Source organism: Zalophus californianus, chromosome 2, assembly GCF_009762305.2.
Source record: "Zalophus californianus isolate mZalCal1 chromosome 2, mZalCal1.pri.v2, whole genome shotgun sequence".
In the NCBI taxonomy this organism is placed as follows: Eukaryota; Metazoa; Chordata; class Mammalia; order Carnivora; family Otariidae; genus Zalophus; species Zalophus californianus.
Window position 1 is genome coordinate 116,921,226 of NC_045596.1, and position 20,503 is coordinate 116,941,728.

At 40.8% G+C, this 20,503-nt stretch overlaps 1 protein-coding gene and 1 pseudogene across 3 annotated transcripts in view; one reads left to right on the plus strand and one right to left on the minus strand.

Annotated features, from left to right (window-relative positions):
* The window catches only part of MAML3 (mastermind like transcriptional coactivator 3), a 400,657-nt gene that overhangs the window by 365,598 nt on the left and 14,556 nt on the right, over positions 1–20,503 (minus strand). The window lies entirely within an intron of this gene.
* Positions 6,342–7,060, plus strand: LOC113924416 (annotated as a pseudogene). Its single transcript, XR_003520666.2, has one exon. The product of XR_003520666.2 is annotated as a transcription factor BTF3-like (transcript).

Below are 20,503 nucleotides of genomic sequence, written 5' to 3' on the forward strand. Positions count from 1 at the left end.
GGCTGACAAAGAAACACTAAAGAAAACACAAATCACGTGGAGCCAACTGTCTCTTGGATGCCCTGAGGATTCAATTCCTTCTCAAGTCAGGCTGGAAACTGCCACTCTAACCCCCGGCACCAACCCCACTGCTTCACAAGTTGCCATTTCCTCCATCCTCCACGGCTTTGGCCACTTCCAGGCTAAACCCTGAGAGCTGGTTTATACCCTACAGGGCAGGAAGTGAATCATGCTTCACTCAACTGAAACTGCAGCAGGTTTGAAGGAAGTCAACCAAATTGAATCAGTAACACTTACCTTGTTAAAAAAGTGTCACAGGATTGATATTGATGACGAAGAATTAGCACTTTGGATTTACATCTCCCCTCACAGATGAGATTTTTAAAAAGCATAGGGCACTTTACCCACCAACACAGATACAGCTGCTGAAATCACCTTCCACAACAGGGGCTCTGAGTGCCTCTCACTAATGACTGAGGCTCCTCGACTCACGGCAGGATCTCGAGCTTGCAGAACATGCCTGGTTCCAGACTCTTCCCTCTTCCTTAGCAGAATAAAAAAAGTTCTCCTTTTTGCTCTCAAAATGCAGATTTGTCTCCTCTTTTATCCTTAATGTGATCTCTGGTGATTTTTAGGGTCTTAATACAAGCAAAATCCTAATTATGGGGAAGGCCATTATTTTATATCTTACTTACTATAATCCAAAAGCATGGGGCACCTGCCTGGCTCAGTCAGTAGAGCATGTGACTCCTGATCTTAGGGTCGTGAGTTCAAGCCCCATACTGGGCATGGAGACTTCTTAAAAAAAAAAAAAAAAAAAAGCAAATGTTTGGAGTTCCTAATTATATTGATCTAAATACTTCCCTCATATTTTCTTAAACACTCATTATTCTCTCTCAAGTAAGACTTTTAAAAGGTATTTCTAATAAGAATTCCTAAATATATACTTTTACTTAAGGCTGCTGACTACACAAAAATCTAATCTCTGAAAATAAAGTGAAATTTGAAAGCAATTTTATGTTTTTAAGCATATCCTAAACAAAGAACTTAAAAAGTTGAGAGAATATTTATTTCCTTAAGAAAATATTCAAATGATCCATCAGTAACAAAGAGGATACTCCAAATCAGAAATCTTTTGTAAAATAGACAGTTTTTTAAAAAATTCATAGAACACATCAAAATCATAAATAGGGAATAGAGAAACTGGTCTCATCTGATGCCATCTTCCCAGGTTTCATTAAAATACAAATTAGAAGTTTCTAAATTATAGCTATATCCTTAATAAAGTTACAAAAGCCTGAGATTATCAAAGGAGCCAAACAGGTTCCCTAAGTACATCAGACAGTATCAGAGGTCAACAGTTCAGATTAAAAAAAGTTTACCTGGTAATTCTCACGGTCGTTTGTATGTACATGTTTTTAAGGCTTCTCACAGATAACCATACCTAATAAAATATGCAAATACACAAAAGAAACCAAGAACTTAAATAACACACTAAATTCATTTTTTAGAATGTTCTAAAATGAGGGGTGCCTGGGTGGCTCAGTCGGTTAAGCATCTGCCTTCGGCTCCGGTCATGATCCCAGGATCCTGGGATCAAGCCCCACGTCAGGCTCCCCCTCCCTCTGCCTCTTGTGACCGCTCTCTTTCTGTCAAATAAATAAATAAAATCCTTTAAAAAAAGGATTTAAAAAAATGTTCTAAAATGAGAATCACAACATCTACAACAGGAACTTCTTCAGATACTACTGCTAAACATATGGCACAAAATATTTTCTCTCTGATAATCAGCCACAACCCGTAAGACAAAATATTTTAGGGTTTTTCCTGTGGAAAAAAGAAAAAGCTGTGTTCAGTTTTTTTAAAAAATAATAGTCTTGAGCACAGACTCTGGAACCAGACTGCCTGAGTTCAAACCACAATTCTACCATTTACTAGTTGTATGACCTTGGCCAAGTCACTTAGCCTTTCTTCTGTGCCTCAGTTTCTTCATCTGTAAATACTCCTACCTCATTGATTGTTCTGAACATTAAATGAGTTAATAAGTGGAAAATGCTTTCTATAGTGTCTGGTACACAGGAAGTACCATAAAAGTATTAGCTAATAATAATAATAATAATACATATGAGGATCTGGTAGTGGAACTGTAACCTTCACTATCATTGTGGGGCATCTATATTCCAGCATGAAAAAGATGAGTTCCTAATAAAATAGAAGTATATAACATTGAAAATATTTTGGACAGCTCTGACTTATTCCTCTGGTCAATATTTATATTACAGCCCACTGGAATTGAACAAGCTACAGCAGGGGAAGAAAGCAGAACACTCTTCAACTGCAAAAATAACATACACAAGAGCCACTTCTGATCAAGTGATCCAGGTTGACCGGATTCTCTCCCTCCTGCTAAGCCCTCCAATGGCACACAGGGGAAGGACATGGGCTCCTACATTCTAAATGTAGTCATCCAAATCAACCAAATTATTTTTTGACAAGGAATTTGGAAATCAATGTAGGCTTGTCAGCTAGAAGAATGGTAGTTAACAGCAGCTTCAGTTAAAGGTGGCTCCAATACACATTTGAAAACTCAAAGTCTACGAGTTTTTCCCACAGTATTCAAGGCAAAAGACAGGTGTGGTGTAAGGGTGTTTTCAAAATTCACCCTGATAAGATCAACCTCAAGACCTTGTCCTCAGCTCCAGTCTTACCTGATAGAAAAACCTACTCAGTTTTCCACTACATAACACGTTTTAGAGACCATTTTAAAAGATGTTACTGCAATCAACAAGCTTAGTACATATGCTAGAGATGGCACTGTAACCATCTGTCTACTCATTTCAGGTGACATGAGGGGCACCTAGCTGGCATATGACTCTTGATCTTAGGGTTGCGAGTTCAAGACCCATGTTGAGGGTAGAGATTACTTAAATTAAAAAAAAAAAGTTTCCATTTCAGATGACATGGCTAGATTCAGCCATTAAAGACTTAATTTGAAAGAAATCAATTTAATTCAACCAATTTGATGCCTTCTGAGATACATTTTTCTCACCTTTCTTTCTCAGACTTCACAATCCAGTGATGGGTATGAACTGGTGGTTCATTTAGTAGACTAAGTAAAGTCATTGCAGACTTTTTCAATAGTACCCTCCAAAGAGACACTTTGGGATGTCCAATATTTATGCATTTGAAGACAGGCACTCTTCTGTGGTCAAACAACTCTAAATCTCTCCATTTTGTCAACTACTATTAGCTATTCCAGAGAATCAAATTAATAATTACCATGGGCTTGAAAAGAGACTTCCAATCACAATCAAGTCTGTCTCCTGAGGTTAAAAGCTAACCAAAGTGTGACGCCTACCATGTGAATCTGGGTGCCTCTCCTGATGAGTAACGAGCACTACTAAATTACACGTTACTACCCATACCTTATACAAAAAGCCGTACATCCAAGCTAGATGATGTCTTATAAAAGTAGTTATTAACCAAAGACAAATTAATGAAACCTTTGGTTAAACTGATATCCTTCTTGTTTCTCTATTCTTTTATTGATAACAGGGAACTGTGCAAATGTATCTAATGTAGATTAATATTTTAAGAGTACCCAATCCATAGGCATCCTGCTTCCACATTAATCTTGTGCATTTTGTTGCATATAATTCTTCCCCCACAGTTCTCATTTTAGAAACAGTTGGTCCATTAGAATTAATCTGTTCCCCTATAAAGACTCGTCACAGCTAAGATCTAATATTTCTCCTTAATCTTTTTTTTCTCCTGGAGAAACATATGAATTATGTTATTAACTGTTTTTTTTACTCTCACTTTTCATGTTACAATTACCAACAGATAGAGAAAAGGTGTCTTTCACTTCTTGTTCCAAGAGCTAAAGAATCACAGTAACATTCAGTTTGCACCTCAACAGCATCCTTAGGAATGGGTAACATTGTGGTGAGCTTTAACTATTATTTAAAAAACAACAACAACAACACATTGGTTTTAGGGAAAATGTACTTCTAGTACAAAGCAAATCTTTTGAGCTAAAAACACTGAATCCAGACTAAGGGACAGACTTAACATTAAGCTTTTAATATAGCCTGCATTTTTCTAAGTTTAAGGAAGAGCTATTTTATGGAAAATTCTGCCACTGGATATGCTGTAGAGAGAAACATCCAAAGGCAAAGTCATTTTCATTTGAACACATAAACTATGATGAGCTCAGACTCAATTTCTTGGCTTCTTAAAGCTTTTGTTTGTTTTATCTTACACAATGGTCTCTGAAGCAGGGAGATTTGTCTGCCTCTAGTTGTGCCAACAAGGTTCAAATATTAATGTTTTACTGGGACTCACCATGGCCCAGGTAAAATTTAAAATGTTAAAGACCCCTTATTGTCAAATAAATAATCTGACCTTTAAGCTTTAGAAAACTATCTGGTCCACTTTACAACATAACCTGTTTTTAATAGTAAGTTCCAATACTCTCCTGAAATCGATCAGAAATATTCTTTGGTTGGCAATCATGACTAGACCACATATTGAAAGGAAAAAAGAGGTGTCGGGCTCCGTGGACTCTGGAAGTGAGGGGAAAGCCTCTATTTTTATACACTAACCACTGATTTAGGTGTGTTGACAGAGACCCAATATGGCAAAGCAAAAAAAGATTTTACCGAGCAACTTTATTTAATTAATTGACTCTGTTCCCTCAATGTGCCATCTAGGTCAAGTTTTAAAAACCCAAACAAAATTTAGAAAATATACTAGAGATATTTATACTTAAAAGGGTGCTGAGGCGAACTACTTCATCTAAAGAAAAGCACTCCAATGACAGGAATAATCAACCTTGAATTCATTTAGTAAAACCATTTTGTAAAGCTGAAAGTATCACCATTTCTAAAATAAAGCGCAGCAATATTTAACTAAATATTAAGTAAATATCTGCAAGTACTTCAAGTACTTAGGGCTTTGATCCTACTGATAAGGTTTGAGCTTTTCTGAAATACTTTTCTTACTATCTCATCCTCCACTCTTACTCTCTATTAAACCAATATGGTCATGATATCATAATAAGACAGAAATAGAAATTTTGAACATTTCAAACTTTTGCCCAGGTAAAGCTCTATAGCTTTTTTAAAGAAATAGCTACCATCAGAAAAGAAGTGGCACAATTTGGATCATATTTACTTTTTATACTGTATACACTGTGACTCCATATTTATTTAGTCCCACCTTGTCCCAAAAAAGATTTACAAAGATTTTTGGCTTACAAAAATCCATACAAAATAAACTATAAAATTAATTATAAGGGATTGAAGATTTGGAAAAAGGGTAAAGGTATATATATGTCTACACACACAGAATAAAATAAGATCTGAAAAGTTATACCTCAATTTCACAGCATGTCACCTCTGAATAGTGGAGTTATGAGTAATTTTTTTTACAAAGGTGCAGTTTTTAAAGTTTTTACAAATAGATGAGCAGGGGCGCCTGGGTGCCTCAGTCGTTAAGTATCTGCCTTCAGCTTAGGTCATGATCCCAGGGTCCTGGGATTGAGCCCCACATCAGGCTCCCTGCTCAGCGAGGACCCTGCTTCTCCTTCTCCCTCTGCTTGTGTTCCTGCTCTCTCTCTCTCTCTCTCTCTGTCAGATAAATAGATAAAATCTTTATTAAAAAAAATAGATGAGCAATTACTGTTGGTGGGAATGCAAACTGGTGCAGCCACTGTGGAAGACAGTATGGAGGTTCCTCAAACCATTAAAAATAGAAATGCCCTATGGTCCAGCAATCACACTACTGGGTATTTACCCAAAGAATACAAAAACACTAATTTGAAGGGATATATGCACCCCAATGTTTATAGTAGCATTATTTACAATAGCCAAACTTTGGAAGCAGCCTAAGTATCCATCAGTAGATGAATGAATAAAGAAGATGTGGTGTATATATACAATGGAACATTATTTAGCCATAAAAAAGAATGACATCTTGCCATTTGCAACAACATGGATGGAGGATAGATCTAGAGAGTATAATGCTAAGCGAAATAAGCGAGTCAGAGAAATACAAATACCATATGATTTCACTCATATGTGGAATTTAAGAAATAAAACAAATGAACAAAGGGAAAAAAATGAGACAAACCAAAAAACAAACTCTTAACTATAGAGAACAGACAGTTACCAAAGGGGGGGTGGGCAATGAATGAAATAGGTGAAGGGGATTAAGAATACGCTTATCTTGAGCGGCCATCTTGCGTCCCCACGTGTGTGCACCTAATCTCAGCTGGTCCGCCCGAGACCCCTGAGCGCCAACCCTATTCCCCCGCGCGGTCCCATTTCCGCTCCAACAAGATGAAAGAAACTATCATGAACGAGGAGAAACTCGCCAAACTGCAAGCACAAGTGCGCATTGGTGCACCGGAAAGGAACTGCTCGCCGAAAGAAGAAGGTGGTTCATAGAGCGGCTACAGCAGATGATAAAAAACTTCAGTTCTCCTTAAAGAAGTTAGGGGTAAACAATATCTCTGGTATTGAAGAAGTGAATATGTTCACAAACCAAGGAACAGTGATCCATTTTAACAACCCCAAAGTTCAGGCATCACTGGCAGCGAACACTTTAACCATTACAGGCCATGCTGAGACAAAGCCGCTGACAAAAATGCTACCCAGTATCTTAAACCAACTTGGTGCAGACAGTCTGACTAGTTTAAGAAGACTGGCTGAAGCTCTGCCCAAACAATCTGTGGATGGAAAAGCACCACTTGCTACCGGAGAGGAGGATGATGATGAAGTTCCGGATCTTGTGGAGAATTTTGATGAAGCTTCCAAGAATGAAGCAAACTGAATTGAGTCAACTTCTGAAGAACATAAAACTTGAAGAAGTTACTGGGAGCTGCTATTTTATATTATGACTGCTTTTTAAAATTTTGTTCATGGATCTGATAAAATCTAGATCTCTAATATTTTTAAGCCCAAGCCCCTTGGACACTGCAGCTCTTTTCAGTTTTTGCTTATACACAATTCATTCTTTGCAGCTATTTAAGCTGAAGAAGCCTGGGAATAAAGTTTGAAACAAGGTTAATAAAAAAAAAAAAAGACTACGCTTATCTTGATGAGGACTGGAACTGTTGAATCACTATATTATATACCTGAAACTAATATAACACTGTATGTCAACTACACTAGAATTAAAAAAAAAAAAAGTGGAGAAATTGATTGTTCTAAGATGTCCAGGTAGGTGAACTTCTTAAATATATTTCATAAACCACTACTCCCCCTCTCTCGTTCTCAAATGTAACTTTCATTAGGTCTACTATGTTCTGGTTCCTAAGTCTGATCCATTCAGAAGACTTCCCTTTCCAGTGACAGAAAAAAAAAGGACAGCACAGCCCACCTCATCAGAAAAAATCACGTTTGAAGTCCACCGTTACTCCCACCATTTAGATCTGAATGAGATGAAGCACTTAAAGAGTAAAAAAAAAAAAAATTAATTCAATTTTGTGGGGCAACATCTTTAAAAGATGGCTGGTTTCTTTTTGTGGAGGTGGGCACTGAATAGACCCTCTAAATAATGAAATGAAGATGGGGAGGTGAGAGAGAACTCACAAATTTTTAAAAAGTGAGGGGAGGACAGGAAAAAAAATCTTTGTAAGGTTTGTGGGCTAGAGCAAGTGGTCCTTTTTGTTCAGCCTCAAGACAAATAACATTTCATTGTGTCACTCTTTACTACAAACCTCAAAGTGAATAAGATTTGACATGCAAATCCCTACATTTTACTATAGTTTTTAGGGAAAAACCAGTCAGATTTCCTTCTAAAACTTTCAAACACTTAACAAATAACCACTTAACTAGTCTTCTCTCCTCTCAAACTTCCAACTTGAGTAGTCAAAATCCTTTTCCTTCCAGCAGGTCTACCTCTACCCTCTCCTCTGAGGTTTTTAACAATCATGCATTCTGCCTTTTCTAGCCAGTTTCCTTGAGGTTGCCTGAACAACTAGTCTTCATCCACCACTGTGCACACTTGTCAGGTATGTGTCAGCATTTTGAAACCCATGAGAGCTAAAAAATGATAGCTACTCTGACAAAATTCCCATGACACTACCTTCTTGATTAGCCCTGAACTGCACCTAGGCCAAACCCACGTTGGCTTACACCTCCTAGCAGGTGCTGAGGGCAGTGTGCAGCCCCTAATGCAGGGATGCCACCTCCTTAAACTGCACTGACTGCGTCTGGTGGGACAGCCTCTAGAAGGGAAAAACATTCAAGACATTTCCAAGTCTCTCTTAATTTGGAAAGAGGTTAAAAACCACTACAAAGTGCTCTCTCAAGAGCCTAGGGACCCTATACAAGTTATCCTTGAGCAGCACAATAAAATGGAGATGAAAGAATACAAGCCAAAAGCTATCACAACATAGAAGCCCAGGCGCTTCTTTAAAAAGCAGAACAACCAAGGAAGGTGGGTTTAGTGTTTGGACTTTCATGGCTACCATGCCTATTTCCAACTCTGATTAGTCTTTTTTAAAAAAAAAAAAAAAAGATTTTATTTATTTATTTTTCAGAGAGAGAGAGAGAGAGCACAAGCAGGGGGAACAGTAGAGGGAGAAGGAGAAACAGGCTCCCCACTGAGCAGGGAGCCCGATGCGGGGCTCCATCCCAGGACCCTGGCATCTTGACCTGAGCTGAAGGCAGACACTTAACTGACCGAGCCACCCAGGTGTCCCTAACTCTGATTAGTCTTGACTTGACCCTGCTTCAGTCCTTTAGCTAGTAAACTTCTAGAAAAGACAGATTACACCTTGTCCCTACCACAGGAAAGCCAGAGGGGCAGGCGGCAGAACCTTGGGCATCCTGAGTTCTTAGACTGGGATCATGAACAGAGTAATGTGTCCGGCATCCGAAACTCCCACCAAAGCAAGTCTGCCCAGGTGGATATCCACTCAACTGATGCCCTATAACCAATGCAAAGAATCAGATTCTATAAGGAACAAGAGGCAGATTCTTCCAAAAGAAATAATTCATAGAAACTAATTATTCTCTAATGTTCTTTAATTAAAGAAACTGGGCAACGACTTCGGTTTTTTAATTAAGCCCAACTTCAGCTTATTTTTCAACATCCTGAGGTTTTGACATTCAGTCCATACAGATTCTATTAAAAAACACTCCACCTCAGATCAGACCAGAAATTAATATTAATATTAATATATTTAACTAATAAATACCCAATAAAAAGACCATTTATTTTTTTAAAAAGGGCTATTAAAATGTATATATTTAGTAACAATAAAGAATTCACCACAAAAAAATTTATTGGTGATCACGTGGCTTTATTCCTCTTCTCCTTGCACAAGAATCCGTATTATATTACACACATATATACAGGGCAAACCAACTGACCATATCATTCCCAGGTAGAGAAGAATGCACAAGTTTTAAAGAGGCAACACCATAACTCAGTTTAATGGACCCTCTTTTAAGATAATAATAATAGTAGTAGACTGTAATAGGAATTGTAAAAACAACTACATAACCACAAACACTCAAGATATCTCAGCCTCCCGGAGGGCCCTTTTTCTTGAATGTGAGATCTGCTCCTAGCCACCTCCCTACCTCTCTGTGCATGCCGTTTTTTCTGGTCAAACCAGCCCCTCCTCTCCACACTTCTCATCCACTACCTCTGCACACCATCCCACTGCAACTACTTTGACACAAAGCCAGGAGCTTCCAGTTGCCAAATCCCAGGGCACTGTCTGGTCCTTATATACCCTTCACCAACTTCATCCACTCTGAAGTTTTAACCATCTTCAATGTCTACACCTGCAACTCAGGACCCCTGGGCTAAATTCTAGGCCTATATATCCAAATGATTATTGGACATCCCTTCAGGATTAAACTTTGCATTTCCAAAGATCAACTGACCATCTTCCCTCCAAAACTTCAGGCATTTCTTATACTGGGTAATGAAGCCACCACCCAAATTAGAAACCTCCCTGCCTCCAGTCCTTGTCTCAAATCCATCTTTTATATGGTCAACAGAGTGCTTTACCTAATGCTTACTGACTGCATTACTTCCTTGTTTTACAACCCTTTGATAGCATCTCTTCACCTATATCATAGGTTTTAAGCTCTTGAGCATGGCATATGAGGCCCACTGCCTCCTGATACCTGCCTATCTTACCAGCCTCTTCCCCCACCACTTTCTGCCCTGACCCTTCTGTTTCAACACTAAACAACTCAGGATTCCCCATTTATGCCCATGTTTCCCACCTCTAACCTTCATCCACCCAAACCTTCTTCAAGCTCCTCCAGGTGGTAGCCCCGTTGCAGTTGTCACTTCAGTGCTTAGCCCAGTATCTGGCTCATGAAAGGTGCCATGTGAATTGTCAATGATGGAAGACAGTACATGGCAAGTCAAAAATGAATGACACCAACAGAAAGTGCTGAAGGAATCTGGACTCACATTGAAAGTCACTGCAATGGAGTCCACACATGTTAACTATTTCCCACACATGAAGTATAAGAAAGCCAGCACAAGCTCAACCCCTCCTTACAACATCCACCACACACTCAGAGTCATGCTCTATTTTTTTTTTTTTTTTTTTGGAGAAAGTATGTTGGCTACCTGCTAAGCCTGCCATCATGAGGCACAACAGTGGGCATCTTGGTGATGTGCTAATAATAACAGCTGATATTTATAGAACGCTTATTGTGTATCCAGACGTTCACTGAGACTTCTACATGAATTATATCTCTCAGTCCTCACATTAGCACTATAAAAATATAACTACTGTTACCCGTGCTTTACAGATAAGGAAACTGAGGCCCAGATACTGAATAACTTAACTAAAGGCAGAGAGACTTAATATTAAGGACACTATTCACCAGAACACAAGCCACGCCTCCATACATATGTCACTTAGTTCCTAAAATTGTATGTGTGTATCAAGAGCTGACCATGAATGAAGGTCAAAAGAACCTACTGTGTCATCAAACTTTTGAGCCACTGCCCCCACCAAATAAGAGTTCACTAAATTATCTCGCTAACTTACAGAATCACTGCCATTGCCTCACAGATGGCATCAGCAGCACATCAAGACCTAAGTGCTGAGACTGACACCTCATCTTCTCCTCAGTGAGCCCCTTCCCTTGGGCCCTGACTTTCTTCTGCCCCCTCATTTCTCCATATTCCCCCCTGGTCAGCTCCAAATTTCTCCTCCCACCTTTGTTTCTGAAGGGTGCTTTAAGACACATAAGGGGCAAGATCTCTTCTTCATGAAAATAGAGAATGCGTCACCTCAGGAGGTGCAGAAGCCAAAAACATTTGCAGGCTCAAGAAGGATTTAGACAAATTCATGGATGAGAGAATTCTGGGGTTCACATAAAGGCAGTATGGAACTTGGAGAGGAAAACTTATGCCAAAGGACAGCCACACTTGGCTATCAGATTGAGCACCTACTATGTGCAAAGCACTATTCCAGGCTCAGAAGACAGCAGAGAACAAGAGACAAAATCCCTGCCTTTATGGAGCTTCCTCCCAACGTTGAGGACCTGGCATTTTGGGGGAAGCCTTCCCTGTGCTGTCATAAAAGGGCACGCACACGTGGACTCTCACCATGCACAACTCCAAAGGCAGTTTGCCCTGGTCCTCGAGATTTGTGCCCAAAGCCTTAAAAAAATTTTGACTTTGGCAAACTGGAAGAAGAATAAATTGACAGAAGTAGATAGTACATTTTGAGAACACCCATGGCTATCAGGCCTCATGGAGGAGCCAGGCAACTCAGAGTTGGCCCCCAGCAACCCAGAAATGTCACCCTGTCCTTAAGGGCGGGGCAGAGTGGAGAGAGCCAGTCAGGGAAAACATGGTAAAAAGCAGCACCTGGGTGTGGACCTTTAAGAGCTCCTTTCAACCATGCTCCGCCAACACAGATAAACAGTCTTCCAAAGTCCTAAATCCAGCACCAACATGAGAAGCCAGCAGACACAGTAGTTAGTCACACATACTGAAGCAATATTGTCTGGGTTTGAATCCCTGGTTCTACCACTCATCAACCCTGGCACATAATCAAAACTCTTTGGGACTCAGTAGTCTCATCTTTTAAATGGAAACAATAATTACAACAGCCTCATAGGATGGTTATGGAAATGTGAAAGAGCTGATAACACATAAAGCATTTAAAACAGAGTCTGGCACTCAGGAAATTCGAGCTGTTACTATTACTACTTTTTATATCGATAGGATCATAGAAGCCCCCTTCCAGGCCATGGCAAATTCTGGAAGCCACAAAGATGCCATATAAAGGAACAGCTAAGAAGCATACACTGTCCCATTCTGAGGTAAAACCAAAATTCAACCAAATTTCTAAACACATACACCCCGGGGGTGCCTGGGTGGCTCAGTCGGTTACAGCATCTGCCTTCAGCTCAGGTCATGATCTCCAGGTCCTGGGATGGAGCCTCATGTCAGGCTTCCTGCTCAATGGGGAGTCTGCTTCTCCTTCTCCCTCTGCCTCTCCTGCCTACTCATGTGCTTGCTCTCCCTAGCTCTCTCAAATAAATAATATCTTTTAAAAAAAATAAAAAATAGGGCGCCTGGGTGGCTCAGTCGTTAGACGTCTGCCTTCAGCTCAGGTCATGATCCCAGGGTCCTGGGATCAAGCCCCGCATCGGGCTCCCTGCTCAGCGGGGAGCCTGCTTCTCCCTCTCCCACTCCCCCTGCTTGTGTTCCCTCTCTCGCTGTGTCTCTCTCTGTCAAATAAATAAATAAAAATCTTTTAAAAATAAATAAATATAAAAGTAAATAAACACATACACCCCAGCTCCAACACACACCTTCTTTCTCTGAATGAGAAAACTATTTTTCATCAAATTCAGGTAAAACTGATTTTGACTGCCGAACACATTTTTCAAAAGGTGAAGGCAAAAGAAAGGGTAGATTTATCCTTCTTAATAATGTCCCCTGGCCCTCTGGAAAGACAGGCTGGGTCTCTGTTTGCGGAAGAGCTGAAACAATTAGAACGGAAAAGGAGAACAGGAGGAATTTTCAGGCTGAGGGCCAACCAGCCCTGCAACTAAAGGAGCCAAAGCCTGAGCGGTCATCTACAATGGAGACACCCTAATATGTGTCACCGTTCTAATGAATCGACAGTGGTGGACACAACCTCAATGAGAAGTCCAAGTGGGGGTTAGCTAAAGCACAGACACAGGGGAGAGATGAAAAAAACCGTTCACTTAGAAAAAATCTTTTATCTGCGAACGTAAAGCCAAGCAGATAAGTTGTTTTTGTTGTTTTGGGGTTTGGCTTGGTTAATTGTGGCATGAGACCAAAAGTGCACGGGTGCATCACGGCAGTAGAATACCCTGTGTAGTCCCCAGGCCAAAAGTGAACGTTAAATGCAACCAAGTTAAGTTGGCTAGTCCTTTAATACGATTGGAGTGACTTTTATCTTTCACCTCGGAGTCATAAAAGAACATAAGTTGTTAGCAAAACAATCTGAAGTTGACTTAATTCTGAGGCCTTCTTCTGTCTTTCCATATGCTTGTCAAAACTACTCAGAGAGAACGAAAGAGAAAATATGCTTGCCCAAAAGGGGCGGACACAGGGGACAGAAAAAAATGGCTACATATACAAGAATATGCTAGATAATATACTACATCTGAAAACTTTTTGTTATTTATCCCACTTTAATGAGATAATCCCAGCATTCTTACTTATGAAGTCCTTTACTTAGAAAATGTGCCGTAAACCTACTAGAAAGCTAAACATTCTTAGAACTGAAAAAATATCTATATTTACAAACTATGTCCCCATCATTTGCACATAGAGTATGAGTCCTATAAGATAGCCTGTTACTCATCCTCACAATTTTATATTACCAAGTGCATATTTCTGAAAAAGAAATTCAACGAAAAGCGATGTCATATCATGTTGAGATAGTCTACTAGTAAGAAATCGAGAGTCTAAAAAATAGTTCTGAGGGTCACCTACACATACCTGTTACAAAGGCCTAGAAACTGAAGTTTGTATGATTTTGAAAAACTGATCAAAACCCATGGGATATTATTTGGCCTTACTGAATGAAGGGTTTTACTGACAAATCATTAAGAAAAGGTATAAAAAAACCATACCTTGGTTTCACTGTTGGATAGCAGATGGAGATGTGCCAACTGAAAGACAAAAGTGGCTCCAACCAACCAGAAAAAAAGTTGGTTTTTCTAGCCACACTTAAGACACTAGCCCTAAAATTCAGGACTAATGCCATAATTAATAAGGACGTGATGAAAGAGTCAGCCAATATTACAGTTCAGGTCCATGCAAGAAACATTTTTTTAGTTCCTCTTATAAGTCAATCCCAATCTTTGCTTTCAAGGAGCTCACCACGCAGCGCTGGCCACTCACCTGTGAGGAAGCTTGAGACAATCGCCACAATCATCCATGGGCGCTGGAGAGCATGGTGAGGGAAGGAGAGGCCCAGGGTTCTACACAGAAGTGACTGGCATAATTAGGAAACATCCCTTCATGTCTTGCTGACTTGCCTAATTTTAAACATCTTATTTTCAAGCAGGGCACATGCACATACACGTTAAATTTATAAACTATGATCTCCTACACAAAACCTGCCAGTCATTCCCGTGAGGGTCAAGTTCTTTTTTGTTTCTGGTGCGGTGGGGGCCTCTAGGTGGCCAGAAAGAAGGAGGCAGATAATCCTAGGACTTACAGTAGTACCAGCATGACTACGCAAAGCTACTAAAAATTTGTGTTTCATAAATGTTTCCTTCCTACTGTAAAGTGTCCTTACAAATCAACTGAATCAAACATGAGTTTTGTGGTCCTAAGAGATTAAGTGACTTGTTTAAGGTCACACCGTTTGTTGTGGCAACGCCTGAACTGGTCTTTCATCTCCTGGTGTCCAATATAATGTCCTTTTAAATAGACCAAATGGCATCCCAATCATGGGGGATGAGACCCAGAGACAGAAATGACTGTGGGCACATCTGTCATATTGATAATCAGAATGTCTGTCTGTGAAACACAGATTATATAGCCATCCAGAGAAAGTCACTGGCCTGGCACTGATTTAGCCGAGGAAACCTACCAAATAGGCTGGGAGAGAAACGGGGCAAAACCCCAAAGCAGCAGGCCTCCCCCAAAACCAGAGGCTGCAGTATTCACTTGTGCACCACGCCCAGAGAGCACACGGTAGAGCCTTCATCAGGGGAAGGATGGGATTCCCTAAGTAAGGGATTAAAGGGAGCAGATCCCTCAAGGGGTGGACTCACTTCTGTCACAGAACCACGAGCTGCTTCTGCTCAAGAAGGATTTGGTGCGAAGGCAGAAGGCTGCTCAGATTTTATGCAGAACCACAAAGATGCCTCAGTAGGTAACACGACAGGAAGGAGAGTCAGAATGAAATTTCCACAGCCATTGGAAGGAAAAGTGGAGAAACCTTCCCTCTCACTATTTAAAAATCAATTATAGGTAATGAAGAGTCCACATCCAAATGTCTCCCAGCAGTCCATGCCTTTATTTACTTCATTTGTTCCCTTCTTCTTCCTTCTAGTTCTCCTGTCCAGGTTCCATCTCACCCACCTCCATCAGTGGTGACAAGAGGACCAGAGCATCCGCAGTCAGCCCACTGCCCCAGCACCAGGCCCGAGGCTGTGAAGCAGTGAAGGGGAAGATGCTTTGGATCACCCGTCTCTGGCTTCCTCTCAGAATGAGACATTCTGGGTATTCTCCACCCTCCTAAACTCACAGGTGTTCTCTCCAATTTCCATGCAAGCCATCAGAGATGCCATCATTCCCATCTGCTTCCCGTAATAAGAAACTAACATCTTTCTAAAGGCACAGTGGTCATGAGGCTGGGCAGCAATTGAGCAAACACGTTTGTTTACCATCAGGGGGTGCCAAGGTGGGGCCTCGACCAATATGACTGTCGCCGCTCTCAGGCCTGTCCACAGCTCTGCAGCCTGCAGCTGACCTCTTACTGGCACACAATCCTCCCTAATAACAAGCTCAGGAATAGAGAATGGGAGGAGAGGCACACGCTCTGTGAATGCGTGTACCCCCATGCCCCTCTTTCCTCGACGAATAGAGTTAATCAAGCACGAGGCTCAGGAAAAACTGAAGAAAGAGAAGTTCTTATTAATGTGTTGACACTTGCCACAAAGCTTGGCCTATCTCAACAAGGCTCTTTACTTTCACATCTACCTGGTCTCTCGGACAAAAAAAGGAAAACCAAAGACGACTTCCAGATAACTATGCTTCTCACAGCTGTGCAGTCAAGAGGCGGAAAAACACCTTTTATAACTTCCTCTGGCGCTTGCTGAAAACTCTGGACTTTGGGGAGGCTATTAGAAAAAGGTTAAATATGAGACTAGATAATGATATACCAAGGGACTCATGTCAGGGTTGTTTGAACACCACTCAGAAGCAATTGCTGTTGAGAGTTGGCGACCACTTTAAAGAGCTCTGGAAGAAGGCGAAGTCTGCAAGTAAATGCTCTGGGGTGCCCCTGGGAGGAGCAGGAGAAAGACTCCTGATTTTGCACAAGCATCCGTGAAAACATTTATTCTCCATTCTTTAATCCAAAGATTACTAGGTATTCACATCTAGTAATTATTTCCTATAGGTGGCATATTTTCTTGTATTGTTCTTTATTTAATTTTATTTTTACGAAGACATGACTTCACATACACAATAGTACCCTCCTCCTTTTTTCTCAGTGTAATTAAGCTAGAGGGCCTCTGGTCTCCATGTTTAGACTTCCCTATTCATTTACTCTCAACAAATCTATCCGTCAGTTAGTTAAAATTATTTTATCAATAAGCGTTTTACTTCAAAGTCCTATTTGTGTAACTTAAGAATTAGTACGTAATAACTCTTTCCTGCCCCTAAAACTTGATCAGTTCCCCCACCCTTATAAAATTTGTGATGTTACCCAAAGCACTTTGTGCTATCAATTTCAGGGTTATGAACCACCAGCCACTGAAGCTACCTGATTGGCTCCTCGTTCCCTGGTGCTTTATAATGATAACTAGACAGTATATAATTACATGGTCCCCAGAAGATACTTATAATTGAATCACAGGGCATTTTGTGAATGTTTGGGACAGCGATTAGAGGACCACAAAGTGATAGTATTTCTAACTCTCACCAGCTAGAATGTAAATGAAGCACCCTAAAATTCAATTATAAGAGTCCTTTAGGTATTAAATAATTATAATGCAAATCACATTAGGGGGCAAGTTTTTTTTTTTAATTGAACTGTCCCCATAACCCCTGAAGATCGTATTTCCTAATAGTTTGCACAACACAGCTGGATTTTCAGATTTATGGTTCTTCACCCAACTGAAAAAGCTGTACCCAAGGTAGAACATAGGCAAGACCCTGTTCCTGCTTTTGCTTTGCCCTCCTTATTTGGTGACCTACTAAGTGGGTTGGGTCTCACTGTCGCCCCACTTCTCCCAGAAACATGCTGCATAATCAAAGTATCTAATATTATGGTGCAAAAATAAAATAGCCATAAAAATATTTACAAATCTAACAGAAACAAGCATACTTCGTCTATGCAAACTTTCCCCCATTCTGAACACCCAGGAAAGTCTCATCTCTTCCCCTCACCTCTCCCCTTTCTCCAGCTTTCCCTCCTAGCTCTCTTCCCAATTCGCAACCATTCCTTCTGCCCTCAGTACCTGCCTTCCCTCAGGGCAGGTTGTGACAGTTGTAGTAAAGCCTCCAGGATGATTGTAGTTGGTCCCTAGTGCTCTGGGCAAGGATACAAAAGCCTCAAATGTAGATCTTTTTCAGTCATTATCTTTCCGCTTCCATTTCTTAAAGGGAGGGAAGGTAAATATTGCTCCTCTCACTCAGGAAACTCTGGAAAGTAAAAACAGAAATACTTCTCCCCTGACTGATTTGTGTAAACACACTGTCAAGGGAAGGTTGAAAGGATGGTCAGTGAAGTTGCTCCTACAACCAACCCAGCAAGTAAAACAGAAGACCGGGCCCTAATCATTCCTCTGGATGCTCTGAATCACATCCAGGGGGCAGACAGAAACTCTCCCACCCCTGAATGCTACAGCAAGCACATATCCACTTACAGTAGACTGGTGACACATCTATCTTCCTCCACTTAAAAACCTTTTTTCAAGGCCAGTGATCAAAATGTAAAACTAAGGCCTGAAGAAATATCCATTCCCCCAGCAGAGCCCCAGTGTTAAAATACAACCTCTGATTAGTGATTAGTAAAACATCACAGAAATAAATATACATATACATACATATGTATATTTTTCCAGTAGATTTGGCCTTGTAATGACATTTGCTCATGAGAAAAAGAAATTTACTCATCCCAACATCACAACACTTCCTAAGTGTGTCCTGCAAAAAAAAAAAAAAAAAAAAAAAAAGGTCCCATAGAGACCAAGAATATAGTGACATTTGGTGCTCTTCAATCAGAGTATCAACACCATCGGTTTCCTCCTTTTAGCTCCTGAAATAAAAATATTCTCATGCACGGAGCACAATAGCACAGGCTACAGCCCTTCCTCATGGAGTGTGATTCTCTCTGAGAATCGCCTTCTGCTATGTTTGCAGGAACCACTCTCCCAGGACTGTATAGCTCTTCTGGATCTTTCCTTACACCTCAGAGTCAAGAGGAAAGGAACCAGAATGGATGACCATGACTACATAGAGGTTGAAGTCATAAAGGATTCAGGATGATGGCACCACTCTGGCCAACGTGGGGCGCATTAACAGGGCAGCCAAGGAGACCCCTCCAGAGGAAAGTGGAGTTAATTAGTCTTTTTATGCACACACACATGCCAGCTTCACACATTTAAAAAATAGACCCATGCTAAGCAAAGGGCCTATTTTAGCACGGTCTTGTAAAAACTAGATAGACGGGTACTCTCTCTCCTTTCTAGCAGCAACACTGGCCCTAACATACTTTCTGGCTTTTGCTATTCTAGCCTGAAGAACGAAGAGGTAACATGCAAAGTGCATCTAAAAAGCACTAAAACAAAACACAACAATTTTCACTCTCACACGAGGAACTGAGCACCAGTGAATTAACGCATCTAAAATTAATTGGCATTCCTGTAGAAAATTTTCCTTTTGTAATGTAGCCACTGGGCTGCTATGGAAAAAGATCCTAATTTATACTGGCTGAGCAAATGATTTGATTAGTGACCAAAGTAAGGAGGCGTGAATGCTCTCCAAGCATGAGCTTTTCCGCATGGCCTGAGTCAGCCACCGTACAGTAAGGCTGGCATGGTGCCAAGAGCCCTCCTGCCAACGAGACTAGAAGTTTCTGAAGAGCTACCACAGACCCAATGCTGGGAGAGTCCCCCAAACAAAAGGCGGCCACCGAGTCCAACAACTGGCTTGCAATGGCACCATATGCTCCACAATATTGTCCTGCTGCAAGACGGGGGCCTGTCTTCAGTGTTCCCGGGTGCTGCACAGCTGTCAGCCCACGAGCTGTTTTATCATTATTTTCACTGTTTTATTACTTTTCTGGGAATTCAAATCAGTGTAACCGTGCTTGATGCACTGGGTGAAAAATGGTGTCTCCCTCCCCCTCCTCTTTCAACCTAATGAATTGCCTTTTTTCATATCAAAGAGTAATGAGCACCAAACCACATAATATTTATTCATGGAACAAAAGACATAGGAATGGAGGGGGTGGGGGAAGCAGGAGCAGCTCCTGAGTGTGGAGAGCAGAAAAGCTGGACATTTTAAAGGAGCTCCTCACTGCGATTCCCAGTGACACTGGGTTCAATTTACAGGGAAATCCAAACCTTTCAGCTCTCCCCATTCTTTCCCTTGGAGCCTTCCATCAAGCAAGACCCTAGTCAATGCTAAGAGACCCTGCTGCTGAGAGCTGACAGTAACCAAACATAACTCATCCTATAGACTTGACAGTGAACTGTCTAAACCTTTTCTTTCTCGGTGGACCTCCCCTAAAAAGCCTTTTCTCTCTCCTATGAGCATTAAGCCAGTATATCTAAGAACATTCAAGATAGATCCTTTTACCCCCTGTATCATCATGGCCTCCATTGTGGACGAGAGCCTGATCTGGCCCAGGGAAAAAGAGCCATTGAAATAATGGCACTATTGGAGCCTTGCTCACCTCAGATGACATGAATTTTACCCTCCTCCCTTTCGGTGTTAATCTCTCACACTCTGTCTTCAAGTTTTCTTTTTAATCCAGAAAACAGAAAATAATATACAATAGTAGGAATAACTTAACCCAACCCATGGTTAATCTTCCTTGTAGACGTTGTGACAATTTAATTGTCCCCTTTACAAAGGATCCCCAAATTGGGAGGGGCAGGATGGACTACTAAGTCAAGTTAATGCTAAATGAGCCATGTTTCTTGAAGGCTTCCCTGAATACATGAGCCACCAAAGTGAAAGGAAAATTATTCTTTTAAGATAAGACAGCTATACAGAGCTCCCTCGAAAACGATCCACACTCACACTAAGAAAGAGATTAAAGGTAAAGGGCGTGCAA